Source organism: Lotus japonicus, chromosome 6 (genome assembly GCF_012489685.1).
Source record: "Lotus japonicus ecotype B-129 chromosome 6, LjGifu_v1.2".
NCBI classification, from domain to species: domain Eukaryota; kingdom Viridiplantae; phylum Streptophyta; class Magnoliopsida; order Fabales; family Fabaceae; genus Lotus; species Lotus japonicus.
In genome coordinates, this window is record NC_080046.1 from 15457697 (window position 1) to 15469718 (window position 12022).

Sequence of the window (12022 nt, forward strand, 5' to 3'; positions counted from 1 at the left end):
AATATTCCAAAGAAGTTAAAAGGAAAAGGAAAATACCTTGAGTTTGTCAGCAAGGCTGACATTATCGTCCTCATCATCATCATCCTCAACCTCGACCGGCTTGTCCTTAGAGGAGTGGGCCACTGGGGAAATAATTCGAGGAGCCGATTGAGTAATGACTTCAGCTGCAAATGGAAAGAGAAGTTAAGAAGTAAAACAGCGAAGGCAAGGCCAAGTCGAACTATTACCTTGACCAATACGCATGTTCAGCGATATGTGGTTGAAGATTTCGACGGGCACATGATACGGGAAGTCCCATAAGTGATACTTAGTCCAAGTCACTCGCTTTCGAGGAGGAAGAGCTTGATTGGCTAACACATTTATATTTATGTGGTCAACCCATTTGGGCAAGACCGGTGGAAAAGCCAATGCACACCTACTCGTGGGCAAAGATGGGAACCTAAAGCCAGTTTTTCGAATAACAAAAGATAGACCTTCCTCACCAGGAGGAATAACTAACTTGGATTTTTTGGCTTTAGATTCCCATTTTTGCGTTAATACTTGAGCTGCTTTCGCAACTGTATCTCGAAGACGAAGAGTTGGATAATATACCACACCAAAGAACTCTTGAAAGGATCGGATTTCTGCCAGGTGCATACCTTTGGTCTTCTTGAGGTCCTGCTTCTGCAAAAGAAAAGCATCTGTCATGCATTGAAGACAATCTACGAGGGGCTTCGAAATCTGGGCCCAATACTCAGACCACCAGGTTTTGAAAGCATTAGTGGCATAGTACGAAGGAGCATAGTTGAAAGGGCTCAGGTTGAGAAGCTTATTGTTATAGAAATGAACCGTCGTGTCAAAAGCAGAAGCCTTCTTGATGGTCCCGGGGTATAGGACAAGGCTCTTGTCGAACAGGGTGTTGGGCAAAGCCTGGCTAAGCCCGAATTGTCGAGATACCAATTGAGGGTTATAGCCACATAAAGTATAGTCATTACTAGCAAAGCCTACAGTCAAAACCCTAGGCGAAAGGATTGTCCTCCAGAGAGTAACGTGGTGTTCCTTGGGTGATGTGGGGTCACATGTGTTGGGGTAAGAGTTCCTCAGCCAGAAAGGGCCACGGCTAGCTTTGCTGTAAGGAGAAAAACTAGATCGATAATGCTTCAGCTCAAGAAACATGGTAAAATATCTCCTGAAGTCAGCTTCAAAACTCGACGAGTCATAGGCCGGGGTCAAGGTTTCAAGCCTATGAGCAACAATCCTAGTGCTAAAACCAGTCGGAGGATTGTCTCGCACCGGCAAGAGAGATTCGAAAACTGCATTCAACGAAAGTTGAAATAACCACAGAGGTCCAGCCGCATTCAAAGAAATGGTCTTGGTGCTCCGAACGACCTCGACAGCTTCATTCAGCATTTGATAGAGGTTGCCGAGAACAAGCCTAGCCATAGCGAGTTGTCGACCCTCGTGGAGCAGGTTGGCTAAAGGCAAAAGCTTAGCGGGTATGCGCAAGGACTTGGTACAGAAAACATAAGCTGAAAGCCAATACAACAGGAACGCAACATGCTCAGCATCGGACACCTCGCCATTCTCGACATAACGGTCCTTAATAAACCGGCCAAATGAGATGTTATCAGTAGGAATCGAGATGGGCTTAGCAGCCGCAGGCACAGAGTGATAATCATCGCCAATAGGCCATAATCCAGTGATGGCAGCAACATCCAGGAGGGTTGGGGTAATCATGCCAAAGGGGACATGAAGGCAGTTAGTAGACCTCTCCCAAAAGTAAAGCGCACTCAATATGATGGCAGGGTTATACGAGATTTGGCATCTCGACAGCTGAATCAAATCGAGAATCCCAACATTTTTCCAGTGTTGCCTCTTGTGCTCCTCAACCCTATCTAACCATTTGAGGTAGGCTTTGTCATTAGCAGAAGGTTTAGGAGGAGCTGAACGAAAGGTCCGTTTTGGGTCGTTAAGAAATGGCATGCGATAAGAAGGTTGGAAAGCCAAAATAAGCTCTTCTCCCCTAACACTACGGTGAAACGATTCATGTTCCTCGGGAAGAATATTGGGCCTATCATGCTTCACTACTTTCAAAGGACCCAAAATGGCGCGTAAAGTACCATTAACAGAGAAAGGAATGAGTACCTGGGATTTCCAGATAGCTCTCTTCTCTGCTTCGTTGGGGGGTTCTGGGATTGCCACACGTTTGGATTCATCCAGCTTGAGCTCGGTGGCCAGCGGAATGGTCTGCTCAGGGTTAGAAGCCATTGAAGAAAACGATAGCTGTTCTGAGGAAAACGGAGGAAAACGAAGCAAGAATTCTGGGGAAGAAAGTTGAAAGCTTTGTGAAGAAAGTAAAGCTTGAAGAAGAACGTTAATGCGGTATTTATAAGCAGAAATGCAGACGGAACTAAAACCGCATTATGCTTCAGTTTATAAAATTTGGAGTCCAAGTGAGTATTTTATTAATTAAATCACGTCATTGCCCAGCTTTGTGGCATGAACGAAATCATGGCCCTAAAAAGGCTATAACTGTCAGCTAGTGGAAAGTCATCAGACGTTATGACTACTGATTGGACTTAAGGATCGGACGGTCAAGGGTGCAAAACATTTGAATTGTTGAGATTGAACGGACGCGATAAAAAACGCTTGGTGTCTTCCAGCTAAAGCAGTCGACAACCAACATTTTTGGGGGGCAACTGTTGAGCTAAAATCATTAACGCCACGATTCTCGACATCAATGTTGGAAAGGCGGTTGTTCGACAGAAGGGATTATGGTAAGACTTGTGGCTCAGCACGTGGTGTCCCCCAAGGACAAGTTAGTAAAGGCCACATCTCGACAAACTCAGCAGATGAAGGAACTTCGACAAGCTCAACGGAAGAAGCAGTTACCGAGTGATGGGAAATTATCAGCACGTGCGTGTACCCACGATGCCACGAATGGCAACGGTTACCCACGACTCAAGACCGCCCACGTTGCAATTAAAATCACGTGCTCAGAATCTCCGGTTGAACGTGGGGTAAGGCGCCAAAATTCAAACCCACGAAGCCCATACACACTGAAGAAAAACCGCCAAGAACGTGGAGGAAGAGAGAACGCTATAAATAGAAGAAGCAGCATCAGAAAAAGGGTTCCCAACTCAACTCTGAAAAACTCACTAAAAAGCTCTAACGTCCGCATCAATGAGACTCAAGGAGCAAGACGTGATGATGAAGGAGTATGTTGCAGAACCAGCCGTTTAACCTTCTTGCATTTAAGCTTGTTGATTACTATTCCTGTTGTTTAGTTTCCTGTCGAAATCTACGTTTCTTGCAGTTTTCGTTTCACTTTGTTGCATTGTGATCTTCATGTAATTGATCCGTGTTGAATGAAATCCAGTTTCTTTTGAATTGCTCAGTGTTGTCGAAAAACACCCACTCACACACCACACTTTGGCAAAGCGTTTTCTCAAAAGGACCCTGAATCTAAACTTCCTTTAGTCGAACTAAGAGGATATTTGTTTACCAAAAATCAGTGTAAACAACTACACTATATATCTCTAACCCAAACAACCTCTCCAGCTTGATTGATTGAGAATATTTGAAAGAGGAAGATTAAATTGAATGTGGAAAGTTGACTACCATTAGGTGCGTATAGGAAATTAATTAACTAACACCATAACTAAAATTATTCGATTGCATCTAACAAGAATTTAGTTAGACACACTTATGAAAAATGCATGCAGCTGAGTATTAAATTAGGTGGCCTGTCATCCAACAAATTTTGTTTATCGCAAAGAAGATTGCACGCCCAAGCATGTCATAATCAATGATGCGTACTTGATTATGTAAGCTATATATCAAAGTTTTGATTTCACGAACATTATCTAGCGATCCCAATACTCTCAACATGTTAAGCTATATATATTTCCTACGTTCAAAAAAAATGAAACTATATAATTTCCTATGTCCCCCATTATAATTTTATAAATCACATTTTATTAGTTTATTTTCTCAAAATATAAGTGACATTGCAATATAAATGAATGAAGCATTGATTATTATTTTTTCCATGCTAATACTTAAATTTTTTCAATTTCCAAAATTTTCTTTATTTCCAAGAAATAATGTAATGCTTCCTCTGAAGTTCGTTATCACACTCTATCTGTACTGATAGCCACATTTGAGTTGATAACGACAGTTGGCCAGTCCACTAGATTTTATTTGGTTGTCAGGAAACCGTTAGGACTGTGAGAACGAAAGTTGTCCAGCAAAGGATGAGCGTGATGGAGATTAGAGAGGTGCCCACTAGGGTGGACCTTTATTATTTTGGTCCACCGGTGCACCAGGGGTGTAACGGACTTTGCACAAGGGCTATTTAGGACTTTACCCATTTCTCTCCTTCATCCTCCCACTCTCCCCTTCCTCCCTGCTTCCTAGACCAATCGACTTCAATGGCGGTTCAGGGCCTTCACACTCTTCTATGTGGACAAGGTTTGGTTATCAACCAGTCACTACTACAGAAATCACCTTTTGCCACGCCTCAATTGCCACGGTTATAGGCGGAACCGTGGCAATAGGTCAGTTGCCACGGTTAAAAACGGAACCGTGGCAAAAGAGGATAATATTTTATTAATTTTTTTAGGAACCGTGGCAATAGATTTAGCCCAGTACACTAGTTTTTTCCCTCCCACTCTCCAATTTTTTCTGAAAAGAAAAACCCTAACCTTTCTCTCTGTTCCCTCTCTTCCTCTCTTCTGCTCGATTTGTTCTCTCTGTTCCCCCTTCCCTCTCTATTCGCTGCAATCACTCCTCCTCTCCCTCTCGTTCTTTCAGCTTGCACCAGATCTATTCGGTTTCATCACATTGTTCATTCAGCAGAAATAGAGCGCGGGAGAGAGAGGTTGGAAGAGAAGCTGATAGGGAGGTTGGAATCGGCAGTGTCGCGTTTGGAGGCGCTATCCGTCGGATTCCAGGGAGGAGGAGGAGGTGGCGACGTCGCTGATGCGGCCACCGATCCGTCCATTATTGCCTTCGACGACCTGATGGGATAGTATGTGGCTAGGGTTTCCGCCGCTTCAGAGAAGATCGGTGGACCGGTCCTGGAGGTCACTAAGTTTCATCCGCTTGTAAAGTTCTTCACTTCTCGCGATTCCCCTTCCCTCTCTATACTCGCCCACGAGCCATAGTTCTTCTCCGATTGAACTCTATCTCAGGGCGCTCTATTTCTGCTGCTTCATCTTCAGGTGTCAAGGTTTGTATCTCTTTCTTATTTGCTGCCATTTCTTTCCAATTTTAGGTTCAAACTCACTCAGGTTTAAAATCCGCGAGAATTAATCTGTTTTTAGATTGTGCCTATTCAGATGTATTTAGTTTGATAGTTTCTTTCATTGAGTTTGAACAGCAGGGAAGCCTATTCAATTGATTCTATGCGTTATTCATGAACTAAGGTGAAAAGTCTATTCAAATGTTACTTCATGCAATCATAACCATCCATTTGAAGAATATTCTGAGAATATCTAATCCAATGGTGTTTAATGAATGCTCCACTGGTGGACTAAAAAAAACGTTTCCCACCCTAGTGGGCACCGATTAGAGAAACCAAAATGAGTTTTGATAGGTGAACAAGCAATTATGACAAAGTACGTACCTATAAGACAGAGTTGTTAGAGTTTGTTATTGACTTCCTCTTCCTGGGATCCTTAAGAAGGCAGAAACAATGTGTGGAAATTCTCAGCCACACAGTAAAACACGAAGAACTAAAACTCATTTGGGACTAAAACTTTAAAATTGTTTCAAATGGTTCGCCCAATGACTTTCTACTTAAAACACACTCAATTTTTTTCTTAATTAAGAGAAATCTTCACAAACTAATTTGATTTTTTCTATCACAGAAATTAGTTTAATATTTTTTTGGCTTAATATCTCTTTTGGTCCCTCACTCATCACAAATTTTCACTTTTGGTATCTCCAAAAAAAATTAGCAAAATTAGTCCCTCACCTTTACACACTTTTGTCATTTTAGTCCTAAATAGGGATCATTTTTGCAAAAATTAAGCAATCTTGAGGACCAAAATTGCTAATTTTTTTTTCGGGACCAATAAGTGCAAAATTGTGATAAGTGAGGGACCACAAGAGCTATTAAGCCATATTTTTTAAACAATAAAAACGAAAAAACAAATTACATTAAGCCGACACATTAACATCTGTCAGAAGCAAGAAGAGGACTCAACTCTGCAGGGGTGAGGACTAGATTCAATGAGAAAACTGCAAGGGTAAATTCAACGACATATGTTTATTGTCAGCACATGTATTAGCCTCTCGACAAACATGTTAGAAAGAAACACGTCACAAATAAGTAGAAATATAAACTATCTCCATCAACAAAACTCGCAAATGAGACGTTATATGAGGAGAGTCCAACATCCTAATAGCACAATGAGTCGTTCTTATAAATGGTATGTCAATAACCCAACTCTCAGCTAGCTAAAAGAAGATCATATTTGGCGGTCGAAAGCTCAGCAAAAAGGTTATGTCTGACCTCTTTGCAACTTGGTTTGATTTAAGCTTTGTAAACTTTTTCCACTAAAAATGCCCTAACTAAAATAGTAAACTTACACTTCAATAAAAAAAAAACTATCTTAATTTTTTCTTTATAAACCCTAATTGTATATTTTAGAGCTATCAATATGGGTTAGCCCGTACGGGTTGGGTTATGTCGACCCGGGGTCTTGACGAGGCAGGAAAAAATGAACCCAACCCGACTCGCTACGAGCTAGCGGGTTGGCAGGCTGACTCACGGGTTGAGTGAAATAAATATAAAAAATCTGAAATATCGATAAATTGAATTATAAAATATTTAAAATGTTACAAAAAAATTATTTTTAAAAAATACTTATAGGAATTTGTATCTGAGATGTAATAAAATAACACAAGAAATTGGGGGTTTGAATTGTGCTGTGTTAAAACTTTGGTTATTCAAATGATTATCAGTTTTAAAGATCTTTTTGAAAACGTTTAGTGCAGCGAATAAAAGAACATAATAGTATACGATATAGACACGACCTTTTTATCTCTGTTCACCCTTAAATAGTAGGGATACGTCCAGTCCTTGGCTTTACAAAGATTTCACTACCACCAAGTATCAATGACTTCTCATTTACAAGTATTCTCAAGAACTTCTCCTAACCTAAGTACTATCAAGGACTTCCCCTTTACAAGTATTCTCAAGGACTTCTCCTAAACATGTATTCTCAAGGACTTCTCGTAAACCAAAAGTATTATCAAGCACTTCTCCTACAATATTTTTCAAGATGGTTTGTTTCTACAAAGTTCTCTTCTTACAAGAATGATAGTACACAGTTTCTTAGCACGAGAACTAAAAGTATTGAAGTTGATTTGACTCTTAAGAAATACTTTTAGTTCTAGACCTAGAGAGAATGAGATGTAGAGGTTTGACTCTTAAGATTTACTCTCTCAGACGGTGTGAGTACTTTTTCAGTTTTTACTTGACGAAGATTTCTGATTCATAGAAAAGGTTCTTGCGTTGATGATTCTTGTATCTGAAAATCTTCAAGTCGTCATTTTTATACTTCAAGTGCTTCAACGGTTTGTTGAGAGTCGTTGGAGTGTGTAGAGCACAGCAAGTTCTAGCCGTTTGATCAAACGGTCCTTTCGTCAGGTGCATTAAATTCATTGTACCCTTTGACTGAGACTTGTTACCACAAAATGTATCTTGTCAGTCGGTAGGTAACACTTGAACTTTGCTCCATTCCTCTAGAGAGAGAAAGAGGAAACTCGATTGTGATAACGCTATACTTATTTTCTTGATCCTTTTGCACTTGACTTTCTCTCCAAGAATGTTAGAGATATTTTCCAATTTGAAGATGACGCTCATTCTCTGGACAACACTTTCTTTGATCAGTTTGAGATAGACGATGAATGCATTCAATCAGTGTAGTATTCTCCTGGCAGACGGTCTAGTAGATTTTGTCTTGTGCAAACTGTCTTGCAGCTTTGACCATTCTTCTCTTGTGCATATTTCTTAAGACAATAGAGGGCATGGACTATAAGTGATACTTCCTGGAATACAATTCATATGAAAGTTTTAACCATTACACTTATATCATTGAAATTGTTATTATTTAAAATATAATAAACCATATGAATAGTGCGTATTTGACCTTAACAGTATCAACTTATAAGGAAGAGGTTTATCAACATAAATTTTTTTTGTCACATTTGAAATATAGTAAAATAATTTTATTTATAGGCTTTATCAACGCAATTATATTACTGCCACATTTAAAATAAATAAATAATAGAATAAAAATAAATAAAACACAAAATTTCTTCTCAAATTAAAGAAATAAGAATTTTCATTTTTTTTCTATCTAAAAATAATCCATAAAACTAACCTTGAATTAAGGCAAAATAAAATATTTTTTTATAAAAAAACAAAAGGGGTGGCTTACTAGTTCACGATGAATGAAAAGAGAGAAATGGAGAGTGGTCGGCGACGGCAACTCGGCAAGCGATCAGCGACGTGAACGGCGCCAAATTTACGACAGGGATCTTTGCTAGTCGATCGATATCACTCGTCTCATCAACTAAGTCTGAAAGCGTAATTCTATTTCTCTTCAACACCAATTAAGAGTCAATCGAATTGACTCAGTAACTCACCCATCACCATAGTAAACAAGATTCTGATTACATTGGGTACCACACTCAAAAAATAACATTCAAGGTACCACAGAATTTACCTTTATTATTATTAGTAACTCCCTCCATCACCAATATGGTAATTAATTAATAGGTCTCTTATAATATTAGGAGCCCTTAAGATAGTTAAAAGACATGTACACTCTGGAATTTAGAAGGCAGATTAGCTTAGTTTTGTCCTCTGGACATTTTTGTGAACACTATTATCACAGTTATATTTTCTTGAAGTAAAAAATTAAATTTGCTAGACGATGATAAGTCCCCTAATGTTACATTTTTTTTTCTTTTGGTTCAAACTTCTAACAATTCATCATGTTCTTATGTTTCTGAATTGGGGCCTTCTTAAGATCACGCTCACGGATAGGTTTACTTTTCTGTGAAAAAGCACGTTACACTCATGCAGCCATAATTGGTTTTAGAAACAGACTTTACAAATTAAATCATGCTTGTGGACCTAAAAAGCGAGAGGTACAAAGTCGCTTTAATGCTGAATTAACTGGTCAATTTCATTGATATATATAGTGTCCCGATTGACTACATGAAGGTGCAGCAGATTATCCTATCGTACCTTTAGCCGTGGCGGATCCAGAACCCCGGGATCAGGGTTCAAATTTTTCAAATGAATACATCGGTAAAAATATAATTAAAAACAACTCTAATATGTTTATACATTAGAAATCATATAAGTCATAGTTGTCCTCTACGTGATGTCATATTCTGAAATCGTTAAACAACTTACGCTAACACTAGCTATCATTTTCTCCCTCAATCGAGGGAAAACTCAATAAAGTTAAATCTTACATAAAACTTGCAGAAAAATATAAAAGCGACTTTCTTTTAACATTTCACTTACTAACGAAAATAGCAGCCAAATAAGTAAAAACATAGGAAAAAGGGTTAAGCGTTATATTGGTCCCTGTCTTTGTCTCGCCGTCTGATCTAAGTCCCTCGCCGGAAAATTTATTGCATTTGGTCCTCATCTTTGAAATATTTTTGGGGCAGATCCTCACCGGAGGGTGGAGCTCCGGCGAGTGCATAAATGGCATGCTGAATGTGTCAATAATGCCTACGTGGAATTAAATAAAAAATAAAAAAAAGAACACATCAGAAAAATTAATTTGATTGAGAAAATTAAATTAAAAATTCCCTTAATCTGAAAATAATCTCCCTAATCAAAATAAACCCAAAAATCAAAATCAACTCTCAAAATCCCTATATCTGAACCAACCATCCAGCTTCTTCTTCCTCATCACCTCCTCCTTCGACTTCAGCTTCTTCCTCATCACCAGCAACCACTAGCCAACGCCCACCCCTACCAAAACCCCAACGGCCCAACCCCCTGCAACCGGAACTCGAAGGAAGATTTGGATCTGAGTGCGACGGAGGATGAAGGAAGAAAATGAGAGCGATAGAGCGCGAGTTTCAGAGTGCGACGGCTGGGTGCGACTGAGGACGATTCCTTCGCCATCTTCAACGCAAACCCTAACCCTGTTTTAGATCTGGGTGAGGTGGGTGGGGGTTATGAGTATTAGGTTCAAATCTGGGCACTGCAAAGCAGAACAAATGCCATGATTGTTGTTGTTGTTGCTGATTCTGTCTGAAGTCTATTCCCCCTTAACATCTTGTCTGACGGTGGAGAATATTGAGTGGATTTCGAGTGCATGATGGATGATTTGGTGAAGGTTTCAGTAGCTTCCTAAGTTTTTGATCTTTGAGTATTTGTGGGTGTTTTGATTTGGCTTGATTTTTGGGTGTTGGGGTTGAGGGGGTGTAGGTGAGGGTGAGGTTTGGGGGTAGGGTGAGGTTGCAGCATCCTACCGAGTGCCAGAGGAGGTGGTATCAGACCATTCGGAATTCGTGATTACAGAAACCAAATCACCTTCTTCATCATTACTGTCCTCCAGAAGCTATTTTTTCCAATTCCTGTAGCCGGTGGTCCATTACCGTCTTCTCCGGTTCATGGGTGGTGGTGGTGGTTGCTTTGTTGAGAACCTGCGAGAAATTGGAAATCTGGTACAGGAAATTTGGGTTTGAGGGATTTAAATTGGTGATTGGAAATGAGGATTGTTGTTGTTGAGCGGAGTTTGGGTGAAGGTAGTTAAACAACAACATGGTGGAGAAGAGTTGGAGAATTCTGGTGGTGAAGTTGAGAAATTGATTAGGGAAAAAGGGAAAATTGGAGAACCATGGTGGAAACTTCTGGGTTTCACAGAACGGAGTAGAAGATTGGAAAGAACAAGGTTTTGAATAAGATTTTGATTCTGGGTTTGAAACTCAGCGATGGGTAAATTGGGATAAGTTTGGGGGGATTTAATTTAGTTGATTAAATTAGGGTTATAATAAGAAAATTTAATTTAATATTCTGATGTGTTATTTATTTTTTATTTTTTTAATTCCACGTAGGCATTATTGACACAGTCAGCATGTCATTTATGCACTCGCCGGAGCTCCACTCTCCGGTGAGGATCTGCCCCAAAAATATTTTAAAGATGAGGACCAAATGCAATAAATTTTCCGGCGAGGGACTTAGATCAGACGGCGAGACAAAGACAGGGACCAATATAACGCTTAACCCTAGGAAAAACTATCTGTCACTTAAAATTTTGTATCTGCAAATATTTATGTATATATGCACATGCATATGTATGTATGTATGATTCATTAATATCTATCATTTTATTATCACTTTTGACATTCAATAATTATTTCTTAGACTTCTAAGGATTGCAATTGAACTTCTATTGTGTTATACTGAATTCATGCTCCTTCGTTCTGTTTATGTTATTGGTTGCCTACAAATGAAATTACCAAGTTTGATAAATCCAGTTATGAAAAACTTTGCGAAAAGAACCACTTATGGTAACCGTTGAGTATTGCAAGAGAATGAGTCATTTGTGATAAAAATAATCTATCTATTGACTACATAATAATGTAAAAAATATACAGAAAATACTGAACAATTTTGATAACCAAGCAATTGGAATAGCCAAATAGGGATATTAACTGCGGTGCTTCAACTCATTGCTATTCATGTAGTACAAAAGTATTCACTCTTACAGTGGAGATTACATGTCATTATGATGATTTCAATGCAGATTACTTCACCTATCCCCAATCAGTATTTTGCAAAATATGAGATCTTAGTTTAAATTGACCAACTGAGGTGAGAAATCTAACCTGAAAACACCAGAAACATATATTATTCTCATTGAATGTTTTCAATTCAGTAAAGATCAGATAAATGAATAATTCGATTGTCTTCAAGAACTAAGTAATTAACTTGAAACAATTCTCACTTCTCAGTTGGGTGGCGCTTAGGGTAGCGAGAGAAAGAGGGTGAGGG

The 12022-nt window shown here is 39.1% G+C and overlaps 1 long non-coding RNA gene across 1 annotated transcript; it reads right to left on the reverse strand.

The window, feature by feature from the left end:
* Nucleotides 1-9500: 9500 nt before the first annotated feature.
* LOC130726815 (uncharacterized) lies at nt 9501-11366 on the reverse strand. The gene is made up of 2 exons (XR_009015012.1): nt 9908-11366; nt 9501-9745 (listed from the first exon to the last, which is right to left on the reverse strand). It is a non-coding gene; the product is annotated as an uncharacterized LOC130726815 (long non-coding RNA).
* Nucleotides 11367-12022: the final 656 nt, after the last annotated feature.